At 38.2% G+C, this 25,021-nt stretch overlaps 1 pseudogene; it reads right to left on the bottom strand.

Moving 5' to 3' along the window:
- Nucleotides 1–7,162, bottom strand: part of LOC115860562 (ADP-ribosylation factor-like protein 6-interacting protein 6) — a 30,955-nt pseudogene extending 23,793 nt beyond the window's left edge.
- Between the last annotated feature and the right edge of the window lie 17,859 nt (nucleotides 7,163–25,021).

The following is a 25,021-nucleotide window of genomic DNA, read 5'->3' on the forward strand; positions in this document are numbered from 1 at the left end:
ATGCTTAAATCATTTATTTTTATTTCAAATTCAATATTATTGTTCATTTAGTGTTTTTACCTATGTTCTTTACTATTTTCAATCATTGTCATCAGATTTTGTCTTCAACAATCATCTCTCTATTTCTTTTATCTTGAATACCACTTTCCCTTTAAATGTACCCCATTTTCTTCAAAGTAAGAAAAAGAGAAAAGAATTGATTTGGTGACTATTCTGTGTAAGGTTCGGTTCTAGATAAGGAAGTATTAAAAAAAAAAGAAAGAAAAAAAAGGTAGCATTCATACAAACCTAGACCAAACTCTTAAGTAACCTAAACTGCTGATATTAATAAAGATTTTTAATATACTTTATAATAATTCAGAAAAACACTTCATCAATATTCAAGAAAAGCATCAGATTCTAAAACCAGGAGGACTGAATCCCATCAATAGCTGCGTGAAACTATTTCTTCCTGGGAAGGAAGGCTTTTCCAAATGTCTACCTCATCATTTAAAAATGAACATTTTAAGTTGTGAAACCTGAACATACATTTTAAACAAAGTATATGATGCTCTTAACGAAGAGATTAGGAATAAGGGAGCAAGATTTCTTGGACTGCTTGTCTAGAGTCAAACATGGATGGACTAAACAAAGCCCTCTTTCAGTTTTTTGACTCAAAGAAATCCACTCAATGACAAGTAAGTCTCCCTTTTTAACTAGGGGTATTGTGTTAATAATGACTTGAACAAAAATCAATCTGCTGAAGACAGTTTTAAATATCTAGAGACGTATTTGTGACATGAAATGAGAGCAAAGCTGTGTTTGCCCTTCGTTTGTCAGAAAGGTCAAGTGTCTCAGAGCATTTAATTTAAAAAGAAAAAATAGTGCACAAAACACAACACTATTTCACCAGTTGAAATGGCTCTGGAGTTTTCCATCAACTTCAGAAATTAGTTTCCAAGTGTTGCCTGCTTTCATTCAGTCTGCAACCAGCATGGAGCAGACCACCTGCTGTGAAATAAGGGTGTAGCGACCAACAGTTATTATAGCAGTAGCCGTAAGTTTATTGCTTATTGGTACTAAACTTAAATCTTTGTAATTTTGAATTACTGAGTTAGCTTAGATTTATGGATATGCACAATCATTTAGAATGGCATTCATTCCAGAAGGGTATATTATCTAAACCAATTATCTTATAGTGATGCAGTTGCAATGCTATAGTTATGGTTGTATCAGCATTTCCATTATAAAGTCCTATTTTCAGGGTTTTATAATTTGACCATAAAAATTCCCTCTTGAAACTTGGCAAACAAGGTCTGAGACATAGAACTCAGTTTTCTAAATGAAATTTAAAAAAAAAAAGAATACACATTTGATCTATTCAGCCATTTTAGGCATTAAGTCTGAAAGTAACAACAAAAATACACCAACTATATCTAGACAGAATTAGAGAAAAGAACAATTACCTAAAACACCAAGGTGTAGAAATGGTCAATTTCTATCAATTACATGTTAAGTTCCTGTGAGGTTAAGAAGAACAATGGTTTGAAAGGAGGTTTGAAGATGCAAATGAAAATCTCACCAATGCTAATAGCAAACCAACGATTGGGGCAAGTCACTTTATCTCCAAGGATCAGATCCCTTATATGTGAGGCAGAGAGAATTACACTTGTATAAAGGTGTGAGAATCCAGTAGAAACAAAGACTTTAAAATTGTAAAAGCAGTTTATAAGTATGCAATATTATTTCTTTGGCTGAGAATCGTTCCTTCTTCTCAACTGCCAGGTGTCATTGTCCATACTGCTTGTTTAGATTTATTACATGTGCATAGCTCTCCCCCAAATATATTGTAAACTCACGGAGTAGCGAATCTCTGTTTTTGTCTCCAATGTGTCACATAAAGTTATTTGTTGAATTCATGGAGAATTAAATTGGTTTTACACTCTCCTTTCAGTGGTTGCCTGACTTTATTTTGCATGGAGTCAGTGCTTCTAGTCAGAATTAATCCACCCTAAAAACGTGACGACTGCCCTCTAGTGATCAACAGAGAATGTGCACACGATGCACCATGGAAAGGCCAGAATTTGTTTTTATGAGACAGGTCCATGGGAATTTACTTTTTATAATTTATAGAGCATATAAAACAAATCATAAGTCCTTAAAAATCTAAAATACTCGATACGAAAGAGGGAAGGTATTTCTCTGTGCTGTATTAACGCAAGTGATGAAGAACACAGGCTCTGATGACAGACTCCGTAGGGTCAATCCTGACTCTACTGCTTGCTAGCTTAGTACATTGGCAAGATACCTAGTAACTCTGAGACCCAATTTCCCATCTATAAAATTGAGGCTAATGGTAGCAATTACATCTGAAGGTTATCATAATGATTATAGGGGATAATCCGTGAAAACCTTAGCTCCTATTAAGTATAAGAAAAATGTTCTTTCATTATGTTGTTCTTTCTGGTATTCCATTCTGAGCATAATATTCTTTCCAAAATTGTCATTCATGAAGAGTATCCTCTTTCATGTGTTTTTCTTTGAATATTTTATTTAAACAAGCTTAAAGAAATCTAAAATTGAAAAACAGGCGAATGTTTCTTTTACTATGTAAGGAATAGAATATATGTCAGCTCTTACCTTCAACACACTTATAATTCTTTCACTTATGATATAGAGATGTAATTAAGAATCATTAAGGCCCTGGGCTTAGCACTGAACAGAGTAAAGACGTGGTCTTTACTATTCAGAAATTTACACTCACCTGGGAGAAATATGACATACCGTGCGGGCACTTTAGAGTTGGAGGCATAGAAGGTGAGCTCTGGCAGGAACTGGATTTCAATTCACTTGCTGTGTAAACTTTGGAAAGCCTCTGGACGTTTCTGTGCCTCAATTTCCTTATCTACATCATGCAGAGGAACGTCCATAAAGTATGTGGTATAGTAACTGGAACATTCCAAATGCTCAGTAGATGTTAAACAATGCTGTTTTAACCATTGTTTTTCACACTATCTTGGATTCTAGTGCTCACCTAAAATAGATAAATGTTGCCTACCCACACTTTTTTAGTGTTTGCAAACTGGGTAATGAAACGTCTAAGAAGCCCACCTCATTAGAATGTTTCCATGGCAGACAAAGAATCCTATCCATGATAGCGAGTGAGGAATTATGATTTTCACTTGCTGGGGGTGGGAAAATCTAGACTCAAATAACTTATAACCTCCAAAATGTACAGGAGACCCCCAATTTTTCCACTTCTCAATGATAATCTCAACTTTCCGGGTCTTCTCACACTCAGAACAGAAAGGATCACATACACAGTTGAACTCTCAGGTATGTTAAATTTGCTGAGAAGAAGTATTTTATGGTTCGAGAGGAAGGAGGATTATTTTTTATAAAATCTGAAGAAAGGTGGACTTTTTCCTAGTGATCTGTTTATTTAAGGGGTAAGTTCTGAGGTCAAAACTTGAGTGAATTCTCTATGTGAGACAGTTTTGTTAGAAAGAAAACAAGAGATGCTATAATTTAGGAAAGATGCCATTCTACAAGACAGAAGTTAGAGAATTAGAAAATACATTGTCTTCCCTGAGTCAAGAACATCGATCCTAGATTCAGGGAAGGGGCATAATAAATGGGAATATTATCTAGAAAATGGCTTATCCATTCTGGGATGTTGTCTGTCTCTCACTTGGAAGGACTCAAGTTCTCAAAGACCAAGTTCCACATAGTTACCTGTTATGGAATAGGGATGCATGGAAAAAGAAGGTTATACAAACGAAAGAAGAGTTATTGAGAAAGGTGAGAGAGAGAGAGAGAGAGAGAGAAAGGGATGGTTTGAGGACCACCTACTTAATAGTCCAGTGTTCACCTCTGTGGTTCACCTCAATTAACATTATAGGTGGAAGGTCTTCAGTTCTGCTTTATAAAATTCAACAAACATACATTCAATATATGTTATGGACAGTTGCTAAATTAGGTGATTGGAATTTAAACATAAATTAAAAATAGATCCATGTTCTCAAAAAGATTACGGTTTGGTGGAAGAAACTGACAAAAAAAATCTGAAGATTTTAATAAAATCTGATAAGTACTTTCACAGAATGTGGGCGAATAATACTTTGAGAATACCTAAGAGGGAAGGGAGTGTTGACGGGAAGTCTGAAAATATTTTCTGAAGGAGACAGTTTACCTGAAGGTCTAGTGAGAACAATTTTTCATCAGTTGAAGAAAGGAGGCAACATGTTACCTACCGACCAAGTAGGGAAAACGAACACGAGCAAATGTTTTTTGTTAGCCTGCTCCCGGGCCCTCCACCCCCTCGTTCCCGCCGCCACACCCACACTCCAGCCTCACTTTGTCCCCTCAAGCTTCTCTCTCTGCAGCGTGCTGCGCTGGGTCTCAGGCACAGACACGTAGATGTGATTAGTATTTACTCACCATGGTCCACCCCCATGTTGAACGGCCGGGTCACAAAAGGTGAGCATAAGGTGACCTCACTAGACTTTGTGGAACACAGTTTAAAAGGTAGATCCTGATACTGTGTCAGAGTGAGACTATCAAGTCAGTCCACACTTGTTAGGATTTGGGCTACGTTTTGACAGAGCAGTAAAGAGGATATTTGTTTGTAGTGATTGACTACTCCTGAAACAGTGTGTAGCCCCTGCTTCTGTAGAGTTTACAGTGTAATGAAAAAGATACACTAGCAAACTGACCATTAAAAAGGGGCAGGGTCATCTGTAACGTAAACGTAACACATGCCCAGAAATTCCAGGAGTTTGTAACATCAGGCATCTAATTCAGAATAATTCAAGGACTCTAGTCTAGTGAGAAATTCTAGAAGAAGTGGTAGTGATAGCAGAATTGGTAGGAGTTAGCTATAGTAGTGACAGGGCTCGGGCAGGCAGCCCCCAAATGTGCCAAGGTACCATGTTGACTATTTTGAATTAAAGTTACTTGAGAAACAGTCTGTACAAGAACACTCTGACCCACTTTTGTTCCCCTGAAATCAGGAAAAAAACTCCTATGCGAAGGCATCCTTACAAAGCTGTATAAACAAACGTTGTTACTTCTTCATTCATTTGCCACCCCAAGCAAAACCCCTCTGATTTCAAACCCAGTCATTGTCTCCAACCCCAGTGGTGCAAAATATTCCTGTGCATAAACAGCAGATTTGAAAAAGCAATGTTAGCACAGTAATTGTAAAGACGAAGAAACAGAACTTGAGTTACTGTAATTCTGTGAGACCATTTGAAGTTTTAATTTGAATTTAAGATTGAGAACAGTAAAACGGTGCAAACTCTAAGGTGTTTTATACATATTTATATGCATATATACGTGTGTGTATATATATATATATATGCATATATATGAAATTATGTATAAAATGTGAAATATTTTCCTGAATTACCTGACCCAGGCCTCAAATATACAGGAACACCACCAGAGGAAAGACGTAGCCTGGACAGAAGGAACAGCATATGTGAATTTAAGGAGCTCAGAGATTGCCGCTGAGAGATTACGGGGAGTGCATACTGAAGAGTTAGGCCCTTTGCAAAATCAGGAAGAAGCCTGGGAGCTAAGTTTTGAAATTTGAACTTGAACTGATAGGTAACTGGGAGCCATCGAATCCCAAGTGTGGATTAGCATGATCGTTTGTACTTTCTAGAGATAATTATGACTACATTGTGAGAAAAGGTCATGGGGGTGACACTGAGTGGAAGATCAGTTATGTGACTGCTGTCATTTCAGTGAGAGAAAATGATGCTCTGAATTAAGGTCGTAGGTCCACCACTAGAGAAAAACACAAGTGGAAAGAGGGGTGTCCTGGTACTGCTAGGATTTTGGCTTGGGTAACGGAGTGGGTGGCAGTGCCAGTCACAGAGCTAAGGAGAGGGCTGGAGCAGGGGGTTCAGGAGAAAGGGTCATTTTGGTCATAGGTTGCATGCTTTTCCAGTGGGATACAGAAACAGAAGTATCTTGGACGCACCTGAATATATTACCCAGAAGCTGAAGACAGACCTAGAAAGAGATATAGATTTGAGAATCTGGGGAGAGAGATGTTTGGCTAGTTGAAGCTCTTTGGGCCGTATACTCTCATTAGAAGTCCTGTGACCCAGATCCCTGGCGCTGCACCTCTTATCTCTACCACGGCAAACTCTATCACCGTCCTTTACTAACTCTATGTCCTTAGTCAGGCTATTTCATTTCACTGGGCCTCAATAATCTGTAACCTAGCAGTTATCATACATTAGGGGGAGGACATATTTTGAGAGTTCTTAAAATATTTGTCTATATTTTTTTTTCATAACTGCCTCATAAGCTGTTCTAGTATTTTCCCAGTTAGAAAGTCTTTCTTTGGATCTAGATTTTTGGCATCTCCAAGAATTCCTATTTAAAATAAAATTTCCTTGACATGTAATTAATAAATAAGGATAACAGCTATTAAATTATGTTTACTGTGTGCCAGACACAGCCCTAAATAACGTGCATATTTTAAGTCATCCAATCTCTTAAAAGCCCTGTAGGTAGGTACTATTTTTTTAAAAATATGACCTTATATTAATATTAGTAATTTTTTTATAGGAAATGACAATGGCTCTTAACATCTTTTTATTTATTTATTTATTTATTTTGCAGTACGCGGGCCTCTCACTGTTGTGGCCTCTCCCATTGTGGAGCACAGGCTCCGGACGCGCAGGCTCACGGGCCCAGCCGCTCCGCGGCACGTGGGATCTTCCCGGACCGGGGCACAAACCCGTGTTCCCTGCATCGGCAGGCAGACTCTCAACCACTGCGCCACCAGGGAAGCCCCGGTAGGTACTATTTTTATTACCCATTTTTCAGATGAAAAAACTGGGGAAAGAAAAGTCAAGAAACTTGCCCCAGGTCTCACAGATGGTGGTAGGATCTGAACCCACACAGTCTAGCTCCAGAATCTGTGCTCTTGATGACTAATCTATACTACTGTTAATTTCTTTAGTAGGATAAATTGTTAATGAAGAATTACGTTGGTCAGGTCAGAATGCCTGGTAAGTGTGATTAACTTATAGAATAAGGTTTTGGCAGAATGAGATTCAGGGCTGATGAACTTTGGTGGGGAGAAGTAAAGATGCTGTCTTGTTGAATGCTGGGCCAGGCACGGTGCTCGACCTTCTGGACATTTGGGTGTAGAGGAGGACATGCCTAGTGGAAGGGGTATAAATAGGGACAAGAGAGTCACAAAGAAGGAGGAATCCATCAAAGACGCATTCAGATACTTTATATTGAAAGCACCTGTCTACCCCCAGTTTTTCCACATAATTATGTGTTTACCCATTTGTATATTTCCCCAGGAACGTTATATGCATGATGTGGTACCAAATTCCTGATCCAATGGTTGAAAAGTGAGAGAGTCTTTGGGGACAAAGAATCTGTAAAGCATTTCAAATATTTGATAGCACTTTCCCCCTCCCTGTCTCCATTTGTTTTCTTCTCGTTCATTTTATCTTGATTTTGTTGTAACAGATGCCGATAGAGTTTTTGACACTGAGAATGCCAGATCCATCATTAATGTGTTGCCAAACTGGGGAAGATTTACTAACAATATGTTTTGCCTGCATCAGTTCGCAGTCTCTCGTAGAGAGACTCATTTGAATAACATCTGAATAAGGGAGTTAATAATAGTAGCCTAGAAGCAAAAGCCAGATTGGATTAATGAGCAACTGACCCAAATCTTCACCCTGAATTAAAATTGAATGGCATTAGAATAATTTTGGAGGCACAAAATGTTCTGTCAATACTAGACCCTCCTTCCACCCTTTCCCTGCTTCCCCTCCTGCTACCACATTTTTAACACAGTACTTGCCTTTGCCCCTTTCTGGCTTTACCTGGGAGTTAAGAAAGGATATGTTGGATTGACATTATGATCACTTCATAGCATCAGCAAAAAATATTATTCTGAAATTGGTTACAAATTTTAATTATTCAGAAATGATGTATCGAGTAGTTCATGCTGATGTACAGAATAAATGTAATGGCTAAAAATGGTAAGGGGGATTAAGAAAATTTTCTTCTTCTAAATTCAAATATCTAAGAATGTTTCAATGTTATATTCAGTTCGTGCATTTGTTTGTAAGAGAGAGAGTGGAGGGAGACAGAATTACTGGTGGCTATAGCCATTCAGACCCATCTATTTATAATAGTAGCGCTTGTGCCTATCTAAATACAACAAAATATATAAAAGGTAGAGGGGTCAAAGGAAGGTATGTATGTGGGAGGTATTTGAAAGCGCTATTTTATTTCACAGTTAATATATCAGAATTGAATTTCCAGGTTTTGTTGTTGTTGTTGTTAATCCTTAAGTATTAAATATAGAATGACTTCAAAAATCCTAAGCGTACACCATGATAAATGCACCCACATAACTAATACCCAGATCAAAAACAGAAGATCGCCAGCAACCCAGCCATTCCCTTCCATCCCCTAAAAAAAAAAGGTAACCACTAGTTGACTTCAATTTCCATAGATTCTCTTTGTGGTTTTGTATTTTATATCAGAAAAATCAATCTATAACTTTTGGAGTCCAGTATCTTTCATCCTGTGTGTGTGAGATTCAACCATGTTGGTGTGAATAGTAATAGGTCATTCATCCCCCTCTTATATGTATGACTAGACCACCATTTATTTATCCATTTTATTGTTAAAAACATTGACTTATTTCCAGTGTAGGGCTGCTATGAAAATTGTGTATGTCATTTTTGGTCAACATATGTGAATTTTGTTAGGTACTTAAATATAAAAAATAATTTCCACAAACTTAAGAAAATACTGATTGTTCTTACACCTCTGTTTGGCTGGGAAATTCAAGACACTGTTCATAAACCCACACTTTGTACCTGAATCATTAACCAGTGTCCAAGAGGGAACACCCTGGCGTTTTCTTAGTTTGCCCATATGTGGGGCACACGGTAAAGGGAGGAGGGTGAGGTTTGCAAGGTGCCAGGAGTCCAACATCCAAAAACAGAGTCAGACCACCTATTATAAGCACATTCTGTGTGTCAGACACGATTAGAGGCACTTAGGGTATGTCAGTAGACAAAACAGAGAACAATGCCTCGTATCATTGAACTTTCATTCTATTTAGGAAGACAGAACATGCACAGCAGAGATAATACATGAGTAAAACAAATAGGATGTTAGATTCCAATGACCCATCTGGAAAAAAAGAGAGATTAGAGGAAGGAGGATCAGGGATGCAGGAGGGTGGGGGCAGAGGTAGAACATAAAATCGGATGGTCAGGATAGTTCTCACTGAGAAGGGGAAATTGCAACAAATAAAGCAGATGAAATTGTTAGTCCAGCAGAATCTAAGGAAGAATCACGCAGGTGGAAGGAGCAGCCAGTGCAAGGGCCCTAAGGAAGCAGGATACCTGCTGGAGTGTCTGCGAAACAGCAAGGAAGCGGGTGTGAAGGAGGGATGTGAGCCAGGGGAGGAGGAGCGGAAGGAGATTAAATCACAGGGGAAAAGGGAGACAGATGATGAAAAATCTGATAGATCATTGTGAGGAATTACCGAGTAAAACGGGGCGCCGTGAGAGAGTTCTGAGCAAAGGAGTAACATAATCTGATTTGTCTTTTAAAAAGATTTCTGGGCTTCCCTGGTGGCGCAGTGGTTGAGAGTCTGCCTGCCGATGCAGGGGACACGGGTTCGAGCCCTGGTCTGGGAAGATCCCAGTGCCGCGGAGCAACTAGGCCCGTGAGCCACAACTACTGAGCATGCGCGTCTGGAGCCCGTGCTCCGCAACAAGAGAGGCCGCGACGGTGAGAGGCCCGCGCACCGCGATGAAGAGTGGCCCCCGCTTGCCACAACTAGAGAAAGCCCTCGCACAGAAACGAAGACGCAACACAGCAAAAATTAATTAATTAATAAACTCCTACCCCCAACATCTTCTTAAAAAAAAAAAAGATTCCTTCAGCTGCTGCATTGAGACTAGCCTGCAGGAGGATAAGGGTGGAAACTGAGAGACCAGTTAGAAGCCTACTAAAATAATCTGAGTGAGACATGATTTTGATTCAGGCCAGAGGAGGAGTAGTTGAATTCTAATATATATTTTGAAGATAGCGTCAACAGGATTTACTGTCAGATTGAATGTGGAACGTGAGAGGTCTTGGCGTCAAGGAGAGCCCAGTGTTTTTGGCTTGGACAGCTACAGGTGGAGCAGGTTTTTATAAAAACACATGAATGAAGCCAAGGTCTGCCTCCCAGTACTCCGTTCATCACACAATTCAACGGGAGATTAAAAGAGCTAATATGTGTAAGGTGGAAACAGATTTAAAAATATAAACAGGTAATGAGCTGAGGCACAACTGGGGCAAAATGGATTGTGGTTCTCTGTGTGGACAACAGAGTGAGACTTCCTGGTCTCAAATCCAGACTCTGCTTCTTTCTTGCAAAACGATTTTCAGAAAATCAGTTACTTTCTTTATCTCTAAGTTTCCTCTTGTGCAGAACGGAAATAAGAGTATATAATTATTATGGATGAAGATGTTGGAATGTAAAGACTTTAGAATTGGAGTTGAATTTGGGTTCCTGGGAAATTCTGTAGTAACTTATGATACTGTATTCACCTCTTTGACCTCAGTTTCTTTATTTGAAAAGAAAGAATTGTACTCACTTCTGCAGCACATATATTTAAAAAAAGTTGAAAAGCAAGCAAATAGTACCTAACGTGTGTGTGTAAGGAAAAAATAATGTATTTGGCATAAAGTAGGTATCATCATTAGAAGTTAACTATAACTTGCAATTTTTCTTCTTTTGTGTATTTATATTTCCCTCTTTAAAAATGATTTAAGTAAGCCAACGGAGTTTTTTCTCCATTTCATTTATATCTGATTTTTATCAGCAAAGATGACATAGCGGAGAACGGTCTTCAGAAAATACTAAGCAGGCTTGTTCTTGAGATGGTACGAAGATGGTAAAAGAAAAAAACACCATCTGTTTAAACCACTCTATACCTTGCTTTCACTTCAAAACAGCAGATTAATGATACTATTGGACCTAGGAAACATTGTGAATTAGATAAAGTTCATGTGTAATGCCCTTCCTGTCACCATACTCTATCATGTCTCTATTTTCTGTCACTTTCCATCCCTAACTGGTTCGCTAACCTCACTATCTCACTCCTACATCTTCAGAACTACATAAATAAATATAAACTTACATCTACAGGATCATGTCATAGTGGATCTGTACCACCCATCAGCTCATTCCGCATACATTGAGAGTCTATGCAAATTAAATGGTGAACACTTAGCAGTAAGCCGGGTACCGTCTGTGAGGGCTACAGTTAGACTGGTCTACTCAATTTGGCAATGACAATATAAACTAAAATAATGGCTGGGTTCCCTAGTTTCAAAAACTTCTTACTAACACTTAAAAGGCAGCCTTTTAATTCAGGACTTTAATGCATTTGTTGAATTTTCAGTTGCAAACGATGATAATATTCACATTTAGTGATATTTTTATGCAAGGCATCTGATATTAAGCATTAGTATATATAAAAGGATTCTTAAAATATGTTTGAGCCTATTCAGAAAGGTATCGACGATCACAATAAGGTACTGGGTTATACAAGCAATCTTTGGAGTCTCATGTTTCGTAAGTTCTCAATAACACCGTTATAAGAAAAGGCTGAATGGTAACCTCTGAACATCTTTGTGATATGGATTCATGCCTTGCACCAGCTCTGCTGCTTCCTGTGGAGCCTGCACACATCAGATGGGGAGATGAAATACTGGAATTATGGTATTCTATGCTTTCCTTTCAAATGTGAAAGTGCCTGTAAAAATACTCAGTAATATACCTGCATATTGTCCTTTGACTATTTTTAAAATTTAGCAACAGGAGGATTTAAATCTCCTTAGACTTAAAAGAAAAAAATTATCTTTATTAAAATGTGTGTTTTACAAATATGGCGGCAAGGGAATTTAGACTATCTCTACATTGGTATGTGAAACAAACATAAAAACAAGAAAAAGTAACTTCCTGGATGAGCGATATTTATAAGAAACTCCTGTTATTCAGAAGGTTTAACTTCTTGTTTGTAGTTCATTCACGTATCCATCATACATTTATTTATTTATCAAAACTTGGTTGCCCGTATACCATATTTTTGGTACAAGAGAGATGAAGGTGAATATGTAAGGACTCTTTTACTCTCACCACCAAATTTCCTGAAATAATTGGGATTCAAAATGGTTGATCTCTGTCCCATTAGGTGTCACTGTTTCACAGCTTTACGTCTAATCCAAACCCCGAAGTTCTTTGGTATATATTGTGTAAAAACAAAACAAATAATAAAAGACATGATTCCTGCCCTAAAATTGCTTAAAATATCTTTAATTTGTGGATGAAAGCCTATGAGAAAAGCCTTACTGAAAAGTAAATTAAGGAGTTACTACAACTGTGTGTTATGGGCGCCAGGAAAAATGCCTCACCTTATAGAGTTTCTCCCATTTTGATGTAATCATTCATTCATTCATTCAGCAAATATATTAAGTTCAAACTATGGTCTAAAGGATGCAATATATTTGGGGACACAGAAATATCCAAAAATTTTTTTTCTTTCTGTATAGCAGGGAATGTAGATAAACCATCAAATAATCATTCTGTAATGTGATAAACATTTTATAAAAGTATGGCCAACAGTTTGTGATTTTAGGAGGAAAAAATTTAATATAGGAGATTCTGAAAGATAAATAGGAAGGCCAGAACTAGGGTGAAATGATTGAGGCATTTTCCTTGAACACAAAATTTAAGGTGATGCCAAATAATTCAGTAATCAAGACAAATAATGCTTTAACAAAATAATTTTAAAATCAAGTTGGCAAACTATGGTCCATGGGCTGACCAACTATTTTTGTAAAGTTTTATTGGGCTTTCAACAAGTAAGAATGAAAGGTAAGATTATTCTAGGAAGAGAAAATAACATGAGAAAACACTAGAAGATTTGAAAATGGCACATGAGATGTTTAAGAATGATAGCTAGTCTTGTGAGGTTAAGAAGACTGAATAAAAGTGGGTTTTTGTTTGTTTTAATGTGAAATTCTGGATTATAGAGTCATTTCACCCTCTTTAAAGTTTACATCCTACTGGAAGGAATGAATTAGATTAACTGACCTTGAAGTGTTTGCGATTTATTTGAAAATATGATGGGCTTTAAATAATATTTGCTGAATTGAATAGTTTTCCTACTATTTTAAGAAATCTAGAAGGAATGAGGGGGACATAGGAAAGGAAGGGAGGTATTGGAAAGGGGCAGAGAAAAGGGGTAGTAAGTGCTTAGAAGGCACAGTTTTCTTACTATACAAAATTGCTGGTCTACCATGTATGAAATAAGAACAATGTGTGTAGAAATCGTATATGCACAGAGCACTAAGGGGATATGTAAGAAGACTAAAGATAGGTGGAACATATGGAAGTTTTCTTTTAAGAAATGAAATTCTGTATCTATTTGGGGGGACTTGGTTTTTTAAATTGTTTCCAGCTTTACTGAGGCATGATTGACACAAATTAGACATATTTATGTTGTACAATCTGGAGTTTTAAGAAGTACATGGTGATTTAATACATGTATACCTTGTGAAATGATTACCACAGTCAAGCTAATTAACACATCCATCACCTCAGTAGTTACCATTTGTTTTCCCTGTGGTAAGAACACTTAAGATTTATTCCCTTAGCAAATTTCAAGTACCCATACAGTATTAGTAACTATAATCACCGTGCTGTACTGTAGAGCCCCAGAACTTACAAGCATCATCTTATAACTGACAGTTTGTAGGCTCTGACCAATATCCCCTCTTCCCCCAGCCCCTGGCAACCACCGTCCTATTCTCTAGTTCTATGAAGTCATGCACAAAAAAACAAATAGTGTATGATCTCACTTATATGTAGAATCCAAAAAAGTCTGTATCTATTTTGAAGGGAAAAAATACCTACGATGGTATAGGTTGATTGGAAGCATGTGCTATGGGAGTGGCGGAGAATGTTGGGAAGGATAAGTGATTTGAAGCGTATGTACAACATGAAGAAAAACAGACACAGTAATGCTCAAAGGAATAAAGGTTACCTAAGGTAGTGTACCTGGTTCTGTACCATATGAAGACGAAGAACACAATGAGAGTTTTTAAATTTTATATAATGATATCAAATATATGTATATTTGAACTGCTTATGCATCTAGATATAATGGCATCTGTATTCGATTTTTAGATCATTACTGGTTCTTCCATAAAGCTCACCAGTAAACTTCAAGGTCAACAATGAATTATCTTACAATGTGGAAAATTTCTGGGCTCAGGGAGCAATCCTTAAGAAAGTAAGGGTACCACAACCTAAAATCTGGCCTTGTTACCACTTAATGACTTCATATTAAAGAACTCTTAAGAGGGTGTAAATTTCCCATCTCACAACCTGGACCAGACACAATGTTGAAATTAGAGTAGGTCATGCATCTCAACTCACCTATCGTGTGGCCTTCATGAAATCTGCCTATGTCTAATATGTTTTTCTTTAAAATCAGAATGACACTTACAACAAACTTCAAAGCAGTGTCAAAGACACTAAGGAATACTACAGTTATCACCAAGCTCCATGATATGTTTCTGTACTCCCAGGAGTTTACAGTAAGAAAAATAAGTTGTTATCAAGTATAGCATCAAAAACATAAACTACAGTCATAGCAGTATAGTTTTCCCTTTTTCCAGGTTCCTCATTATTTTTAGTCATAGCCTTAACTGAGAAACCACTAAATATGAACCACCAAAACGAGAGAGGCAAAACAGCAAAGTAAAAGATGGCTAGAGCAATAAGCAGATTTTAATTCTTCTTAAACTAGCATCCATCTCTCCAGTGTCTGTGATGGATGGTTTAAGAAAAGACCTCACAAAATCCAACAGTATAAAGATGTGACATTCAGTACACAAGCACATTGCCTTGGCAGGACCTTCCTCAGTGAGAGCAGAGAATATTGCTCAGAAATTTGGCCACGGGTCACTTGGACAGGGTGGTCACTGTGATGGTGTCTTGCTGCATTAGTTGTTTGTTTGTTTTCCCTTTCATTTATACGAAAGCTATCTGCTCTGGCTCTTGGTTTTTAGAGTCGAAGTATCCATATACCCACATGTTTTCGCCGTGTTTATCACAATATTCCTTTAGCAGTTTATATTTTCCATATTCAGTTACATTTATTACCTTATGCCATGACAGCCTTATGATATAAGGGAGCTATCCACTACATTGACTGCGAACAAACACGTCCAAATTGAGAGAAAAATAAATAAATGTTGTATATCATTAGCAGGAAGTGAAAAACTTTCAGGTTCTAAACACAGTTCTGGCCAAATCATATTCAGCCAACAGTTATCTACTTCTCTCTCAACTGCTGCTCCCCCCTTCTCTCACTGTCTCTGGGCTTCATCTCTCTCCCCCTTTCTCCTTCTTTAATGATGTTCCTCTCTTAAGACTTACAAACAGAACCACTATTTACTTCTTTATTTTAGTTTATTCCTTCTTCAGCCAACTTCTCAAAAATGCCTGTGCTAGTCTTTCTTACCCAACCTTTTTGCTTCTTCTTTCAAACTCTTCCCTCTGTTTTGGCCAAATCAAACTGATTGAGTCTATTCTTAGGCAAAGTTTCTTACTTTAGGAATCTCTTCCCGACCTACTGTGTACGCTCATGAATTCTGTATCCAGGTATTAATAGAATTCCTGTCACTTTCTTGGGTTTATCAGGCAGTCTAGTGTCAACCTGAGTATCTGTCAGAGAATGCGAAAAGCTGTGAGCCTGCTGAGACCTGCATTTAAAATGTTATGTAATGCAGATGACATTATGGGTGCAGGTGTACCTTAGCACCCGAGTCAGGCTCTCATGTGGACAAAATGCCCACTTCAGGAGAAGTACCAGGGACTAGAAGAGAAAGGCTTCAGAGTTAAGAGTATTTATTCTTGAAGAACTATTCATTCATTCATTCATTTACTCATTCATTTTTAACTTATTCATTTTGGTTACTGTTGCTCTAGGTCTTCTTTTTCTTTTATCTACAAGTCTTAGAGTTAATGCTTTGTAAAGTATTTCTCCCAAGCTGGAGGAAAATCATTCAGTAAGGCTCTCTGTCCAAAGGATGAACAAAATTAAATTTATGCCACCCTTCTATGCATGGGAGGTTGAAGTGAATGATATAAAAGAAACAATCTGCTGAAATCTGGGCTCAGAGAATCTGACACCAATTGAGGTAATAACTTATTTACCTGGGTGTCATTTTCATGTAACCTCAAGCATTCTGAATCAAAACAAGGGCCTGGAAGAAAGCAAATACAAGCAAACAAATAAACAACTGCAGTCACACAAAAGGGATGCCACAAAAGCTATCCAGGTAAACTGAAACTTAAGGGCTTTTTTGAAGATTCTTAAGAGATATTTTTATTTTATAAAATATATAGTTACCACAAAGCTGGATTATGATACACATTAAAAATATAATTTAGAAGTGTGGGAAAGATCTGGCTTCTGGAGAAAGTCCTCTGTCCTCACATCAGCTCTGACAAAGACAAAGAAAAGATAACTTACAGAACACAGTTCCAAGAATTAAAAATAGAGTTCTTGCCTCTTTTAAGTTGAGATAAATGACTAAAATATCATCATAAGCTTTCAGAATATCATTGTATTCAAGTTTATCTATTAGCTTTTGTTGCACTAAAAAAGCACCCCAGGGCTTCCCTGGTGGCGCAGTGGTAGAGAGTCTGCCTGCCGATGCAGGGACGCGGGTTCGTGCCCTGGTCCAGGAAGATCCCACATACCGCGGAGTGGCTGGGCCCGTGAGCCATGGCTGCTGAGCCTGCGCGTCCGGAGCCTGTGCTCCGCAACGGGAGAGGCCACAGCAGTGAGAGGCCGCGTACCGCAAAATAAATAAATAAATAAATAAATAAATAAATAAATAAATAAATAAAAAAGCACCCCAAAACACAGTCGTTTAACACAACCACCTAATCGCTTATTGAGCTTGCAGTTCTACTGGGCGGTTCTTCTGGTCTGGCCAAACTTTCCTGAAATTGACTGGGTTAGTTTGTGCAACTGTAGGTACCTGGTGAGTCTCAGGCTTCACTCACAGGTGTGGTAGATGGCTGGCCATCACCTGGGGCAGCAAGGGTGATCGGGCCACATGTCTTTCATTGTGTGGTCGGCTAACATGGACTTATTCACATGGTGGCATTTTTTCTGAGAGCAGCAAGGAAAGGAAGCTGCAAAGCCTCTTATGGTCTGAGTTTAGAACCAGCACAATCTCACTATTGCCAGTTTCTGTTTTTTAAAACAAATCTTAAGGCTCCCCTAGATTCAAGGGGTGAGGAAGCAGATTCTGCCTCTTTTTGGAAGAGCTATAAAGTACTGTGAAAGCCATTTCTTTGCAATCTACCACCCAGAGAAGAGTAAAACCACAGATGCTTGAAATGGTATCCTAGAATCAAAAGGAAAAGGGGGAAAAATGTCTTGTTTATTAAGCTACGTACAAAATTTTAAAAGATTTATAATAGCAGATAATTTTGAAGCTTAAAGGATGCTTAGTTATTACTATGGCTCTTATGAAGCTGATGTGTATAACAATTCTTTTTTTTTTTTTTTTTTTTGCGGTACGCGGGCCTCTCACTGTTGTGGTCTCTCCCGTTGCGGAGCGCAGGCTCCGGACGCGCAGGCTCAGTGGCCATGGCTCACGGGCCCAGCCGCTCGGCAGCATGTGGGATCCTCCCGGACCGGGGCACGAACCCGCGTCCCCTGCATCAGCAGGCAGACTCCCAACCACTGCGCCACCAGGGAAGCCCTATAACAATTCTTAATAAGTGATACAGTATTCACTGACAATAAGCTGGTATTATTATCATCTAAAAAACTCCAGTAAAATGGCACAATTCCGTCCATGGCAATACTAAATAAGTGAGGAATATTTTGTGTGTGTCTAGCATATGCGATATTCTGTGCTTGATGTCAAGTCTAAAATGGTTAATATACCATTCCAAGCCTCCATCCTCATGAAGCATAGAGTCTAGTGGGTGAGACAGATGATAAATTCAAGAAAGAAACACATATCTACATCAGTGAAGAATGGTATGATGAAAACAATGTGGTTTTGGTGTCGAAAACGAAAGGAAGGGGATGATACCTGCTTTATATGTAGTATTCCAGATGCCATCTCTGGGGAAGTCACATGGTAGCCAAGGCTTAGATAGGATTAAGAATATTATAATTAATTCCACTTTAAAATACTATGTTCATTTGAATATTAGAGTTATAGATGTTTATAGAAATGATCTAATCAACAATTTATAGATGAAAAGCATTTGGTACCTAGACAGGAGAAATAATTTGCTCAATTAAATTTATATTCATGTGCTCAAATAATTTCCTCAGTAGTTGGGAATGACTTGGGACCTGGCCTAGTTCAGTATGTGCCTTTGCACCACTGTGCCCTGTTTCCCTTTGTTCTCAAACACAATTCTGCAAAAGTCTTTGTCACCCACTTGTGAGGTCAACAAATCCAGCCACAACATTGACATTGATTTGAAAGGACATTGATTTCAGGGACTTTGTAGTGCTTCTCTTGGGGCAAGAGCAGGCTGATACAGGAGCTGCAGGAAAGCATAGTAGTTGAACGACTTCAGTCTAGGAGACATTTTGACCTGGTTAAATCCAGCTCTGCAGCTTAGTCCTACATGTTCTCAAGCCTCTTTGTGCTTTGGTTTAATAATCTGTGAAACGGGGATAAAAACATCCATACTGAACTCGTAGGACTGGCGTGAGGACTAAATGAGATAAAAACTGCAAAGCATTTAGAACAGCGCATAATACTTAGTACTCCTGTAAATGTCATTGATTACTAGTCTAAAGTTTATTCGTGAAGCCTAAGGTTGGACCCCAGCCACGTTTTCTGGGAGAAAAGAAATGAATGAACTGATGGAGGGATTAGAATTGAGAAAGTTCTGACATCTCTAATAACAGCATGGAAGCAAATTGCCAAACATTTTCTCCTTGATTTTCAGGGAGAGTGTGTATAATTAAAAATAAATAATAATACCACCAAATATATTTTTGTTTCATAAGTTTCTAGTAGAAATTTCAGGAGTTGGAGGCATGACTAATGCTAGTGAAGATGTTTCCCTTATTTTCCTTTCTCCAGTGTCCACCCTGTTTACTCCTCTGAATACTGCAGGACATTCAGTGTAGGGAGAATAATTACATAGGAAACTACCAAGGAACCATTGTTACCAAGCTCTGTAAGAATTGAGTGATTGATGCCTGTCATTAGTTCACATTCTGATCCCTGTGAGGACGTCTTGGCAGCCATATGGAATGTGGGTGGAGTTCAATGTATCCTTTCCCCACACACACACTCAAAGCTGCAAAGGCCCTTTGTGTATGTGAATGTTTGGGAGTTGTCATAAGTCCACACTCAGATGCTACAGTATTTTAGAATTATGTTAATATGTCACAGGGTTAACGTAAGAATTCAGCAAGTGTCATTCATTCCTGACTTTGGTAACAACTTCTATCACCCCAACCACACGTCTTGTCACTTTCTATCCTGTTCTGGGAGTGACTTATGTTGCCACCTGATCTTAACATTCCAACTTATCATCAGATTCCTCTTCAAGAGTCCCCAACATTCTTTCATTTCTGAGTTGTGCAGTCCACGTCTGGTTAATCATAACATATATCTTGAAGAGCCTCCAGTCAATTTTGATTACCATCTGCTGCACATTTGAAAGTCATTCCTGTAACGGAGTGGCCAGACTCCAGTGACATGTGTTATACCCAAACCTTCATGTCAAAGTGGAGAAGCTAGTTTGGATAAACTTAATTGAGAGGCCTTCTTTTAAAGGGACATTACCCTTGGCTACATACATACATCATTTTAATTAGTTTCTCTCTTTGTTCATCTAATTAGTTTTTATTCCTTCTCAAAACTCTTAAGTCAATCATGTTTTTGTTTTGTTTTTTTCTCTAAATAAAATTTCTAGAGAGAAAGAAGATCTACAGAGACAGAATACATGGTGCTCTGTTACCCCTGGGAAGCTGCTGAAACATTATGGCAATATAGCTTGAAAGGGGGGGAATCTGGACGTTTGAAGAAAATATTGAGACTTTCTGGATGTACCTATATCTTCCTAAAAACAAAAAGAAGCCCACAGTCATTTAATTGGTAGTTAGTTCATATTGCACTGGGTCAGGTGGAGGAGATCCATTTTTCCATCCCAATTATTCTCATCTTAAACACTTCTCATAGCTTGAAGGGTTAATATATCTATGGTGAAATAATGAATTGTTATCACAGTTATTTATGCAGTTTGTCCCAGTCTTTATCATCTTGGTCATCACCATCCCCATCAGCATCAGCCTGGGGTAAACATAAAGCAGGCAGACCTTAGCTCTTGTGATCGCTGTCTTAGCCTGTTTGGTCTACTCTTACAAAATACCACAGACCGGCTAGCTTACAAACAACAGAAGTCTGTTTCTCACAGATGTAGAGGCTGAAAATCCAAGATCAAGGTGCTGCTTGGTCAGGGGAGGGCCCTCTTCTGGGTCACAGTCTTCTCTTGTACTTCACTTGGCAGAAGGGACGAGGGAGCTCTGTGAGGTCTCTTCCATCAGACCACTAATCCCATTCATGAGGGCTCCATCCTCATGACCTACGACCTCCCCAAAATCCCACTTCCTAATAACATCACATGGGACAGTAGGATATCAATGTATGAATTCTGGGGGACATAAACATTCAGCCATAGCAATCATCCTCTAAGTTTTATTTAGATACTGATATTTATGGAGTATTGTTATAAGTACAGGGGATCATATAGACGTGTATACAATAATCTCTGTCCTTAATGAATTCCTAATTCTAGTCTAAAGGAAGGAATCAGATCAAACAAATCAATACCAACAACAACCAAAGCTGCCTAATGAATATTCAAACAGAAAACATCTTTATGGAACAGGGAACCTTCTCTAGCAACTCATTGTAATGGACTTTGAAGATTTTTCTTCTTGGGTCTTTCATTCTCTTCATAATTCATATATACTGATTTGATATCTATTATATGCCAGACTGTGCAGAGTTCTAGCCCTTCCCACCTCTGACCAACACTCTCTTGGGTATGGAGTCACTCAGAGCCTTGGGCAGGCTGAATTCATCTAATGAAGTGAAAATTAACATAATTCACACTCTGTAATGAAGAGGCCACTCCAGGTGATATTTATACAATGAGTGGGGAGGAGAAGTGGCCAATAGGGGCTGTTAAGGACTCTCATTGTCCATGAATTCCAAAGCTCCAAGAACAGTTTACCTCAAATAATAACTTCCTCCTTAATTTCAGGAGATACTCCCATCCTGTAAGCCTTGAATTTAGTGAGGGCAGGGATAGAATGCAATTTTTACAAACCTCTTCTGTTGACAGGATTTCCAATTTCCTTTCCTGATGTCTCTTCAAGTCTTAAAAGCAGGAGTTGTGTGTTCAAGGGATAAACTGACAATTTAGAACTTTTGTTGTTGCTGAAAAACAATAATGTTGATTTGCTGGCTCAACTGTTACTTGATGTGGAGAAACAGATAGTTGGCCTGTGCCCAAACCCTGTGGCCTTGTGCCTGCTGATAAGATTGTGTCACAAACTTTCCAGTTGTTCTTCTCTACCAGGATGGAAAGCAGAGGTCCAATTCACCGAAAAAATGTCGGTTAATTCAGTTGAAAGTAAGAGGAAAATTTAGCTTAATTTAGTTGATAGTAAAAGGAAAGATTCAATCAATGGAACAGGATAGAAAGCCCAGAGATAAACCCATGCACATATGGTCACCTTATCTTCAGTAAAGGAGGCAAGAATATACAATGGAGAAAAGACAGCCTCTTCATTAAGTGGTGCTGGGAAAACTGGACAGCTACTTGTAAAAGAATGAAATTAGAACACTTCCTAACACCATAGACAAAAATAAACTCAAAATGGATTAAAGACCTAAATGTAAGGCCAGACACTATAAAGTTCTTGGAGGAAAACACAGGCAGTACACTCTGTGACATAAATCACAGCAAGATCCTTTTTGACCCACCTCCTAGAGAAAGGGAAATAAAAACAAAAATAAACAAATGGGACCTAATGAAATCTAAAAGCTTTTGCACAGCAAAGGAAACCATAAACAAGATGAAAAGACAACCCTCAGGATGCGAGAAAATATTTGCAAACAAAGCAACTGACAAAGGATTATTAATCTCCAAAATATACAAGCAGCTCATGCAGCTCAATGTCCAAAAAACAAACAACCCAATCCAAAAATGGGCAGAAGACCTAAATAGACATTTCTCCAAAGAAGATATACAGAGTGCCAACAAACACATGAAAGGATGCTCAACATCACTAATCATTAGAGAAATGCAAATCAAAACTACAATGAGATATCACCTCACACCGGTCAGAATGGCCATCATCAAAAAAATCTACAAACAATAAGTGCTGGAGAGAGTGTGGAGAAAAGGGAACCCTCTTGCACTGCTGGTGGGAATGTAAATTGATACAGCCACTGTGGAGAACAGTATGGAGATTCCTTACAAAACTACAAATAGAACTACCATATGACCCGGCAATCCCACTACTGGGTATATACCCTGAGAAAACCATAATTCAAAAAGAGTTATGTACCATTAAAAGAGTCATGTACCACAATGTTCACTGCAGCTCTATTTACAATAGCCAGGACATGGAAGCAACCTAAGTGTCCATCGACAGAGGAATGGATAAAGAAGATGTGGCACATATATACAATGGAATATTACTCAGCCATAAAAAGAAATGAAATTGAGTTATTTGTAGTGAGGTGGATGGACCTAGAGTCTGTCATACAGAGTGAAGTGAGTCAGAAAGAGAAAAACAAATACCGTATGCTAACACATAGATATGGAATCTAAAAAAAAAAAAAGTTCTGAAGAACCTAGGGGCAGGACAGGAATAAAGAAGCAGATGTAGAGAATGGACTTGAGGACACGGGGAGGGGGAAGGGTAAGCTGGGACGAAGTGAGAGATTGGCATGGACATATATATACTACAAAACGTAAAACAGATAGCTAGTGGGAAGCAGCTGCATAGCACAGAGAGATCAGCTCGGTGCTTTGTGACCACCTAGAGGGGTGGGATAGGGAGGGTGGGAGGGAGACGCAAGATGGAGTGTATATGGGGATATATGTATACGTATAGCTGATTCACTTTGTTATACAGGAGAAACTAACATACCATTGTAAAACAATTATACTCCAATAAAGATGTTAAAAAAAAAGGAAAGATTCAATAATGGTGCCGTATATTTTAAATTCTGCAGTCTTTTGGTGAAGGGAATAACTCAAGAGCTAGGATTTTCACTATGTATTTAAATGTGTATGTAGCTATGAGCAAAATATTGGAAAAAAATTTATGTTATCAGTATTCATGGTTAAAGGGATCACCGCCAGTAGCATTCTAACGAAGCCAAATCAAATCTTTTTTGGAATAAGGAGGGTTGCATGTTAAAAATAAGTAAATGTCTAATTGTTGGTTAAGTATACATTAAAAGAGCAAAGAGGAAGCAGGTCTTTTACAGAAATGTGATGCTTTGCCAAAGTTTGTCTAACCACTAACCATAAATCTCTAGGGCCATTTAAAATAAGCTCTGGAAATGGAGGTTTGGTTTCAAAAATGTTTTGTTTTGAATTTATTATAATTAATCTCATTTTGTCATTTGTATGACACATTTTCCCAAAGGATATCAAGACACTTAATAAAAGCTAGGCGTGATGGTAAAATAGCATCAAATTGGTGTTAAATGGATCATTTGTTAAAGTGTTCTACTACACTAGTTCATCTCTCTTCAGCTTCATTCTCTTTTTTCCTCCTCCCAAATGATGCCAATTATCTAAAATCCTGAATAATAATTTATTAACCTTCACTTGTCAGCTTAGTAACTCAGCTCAGTTCTTCCATTTCCTTTGCAAACTGTTCATTGCATAGTTATCTCACATTCAGCAATACTTTTAATTATAAAATAATTATAGACCATGAAAGTATCTATCAGTGCCCGTTTCTGAAGTAAAATCTGAACCCAATTTTGTCTTCTGCAGATCCTTTAAATGTAACTTTGTTTTCTGTCCTCTTTTTGGCCTCTAGGGGGAGTAGATATTTTTCTCCTCTCTGCTTTGCACTAATAATAGATTATTTTATGGAAGCAGGTGGTTTTTCTGAGTTTTGGTACACAGGTCAGGGTCTTACTTTGCGTAGAACCCTCCTGACCTTATTTCTGCTATTTCCCTTACAGTTTGGCTTTGTCTATATAAAACAGTATTCTGTGTTCCTAAAATATCTTCTTTTCAAAGTCTATTAAATAAAGTGTTTAATTCTCCTTACAGACCTATTGTAGGTCTGTGCCTCAAGAAGACACAAAACTCATTGACAAAAGAAAATGTGAATATAGTTATAGTTATTCTCCCCTGTCTGCAGCCAACCTATGGGAACATAATCTCATTGATCTCCTGGAATAAAAGCCCGCCTAGCCTACATAAAGTGGACTCTTTGGCATTTCAACATTTAAAGTCTATATAGAGAAGAGATGTCTTTCTTGAGCTTCTGGGTGGTCTGCAGATGTCCAGGTCACATGTCCATCTATGTATGCAGTGCCATGCACTTCAAAATTACGTAGCAGTCCTGATTCAGCCCCAATGTCTCCAAAGGTTCACTTATACTTCACAAACAGGTATTTTGGTTTGGAGTTGAAAGATAATATAGTCACAAGGTAAGTGACTCCAAACTCACCATCTTTAAAGAATGAGATTCCTAGGCAGAAATATATCATATCTCACTGTCTTGGAAAACCACAAGCAAATGGAAAAGCACAAGCATCTCCACCTTCACTTTGGCTACTGTTTTTTGGATACCCGTGGACACACCTTAAAAGAGGCTGGAACTCTGTTAAAACCCCGCTGTAGCTTTGGCTGCCAATCTAG

Source organism: Globicephala melas, chromosome 11 (assembly GCF_963455315.2).
Source record: "Globicephala melas chromosome 11, mGloMel1.2, whole genome shotgun sequence".
Classification (NCBI taxonomy): Eukaryota; Metazoa; Chordata; class Mammalia; order Artiodactyla; family Delphinidae; genus Globicephala; species Globicephala melas.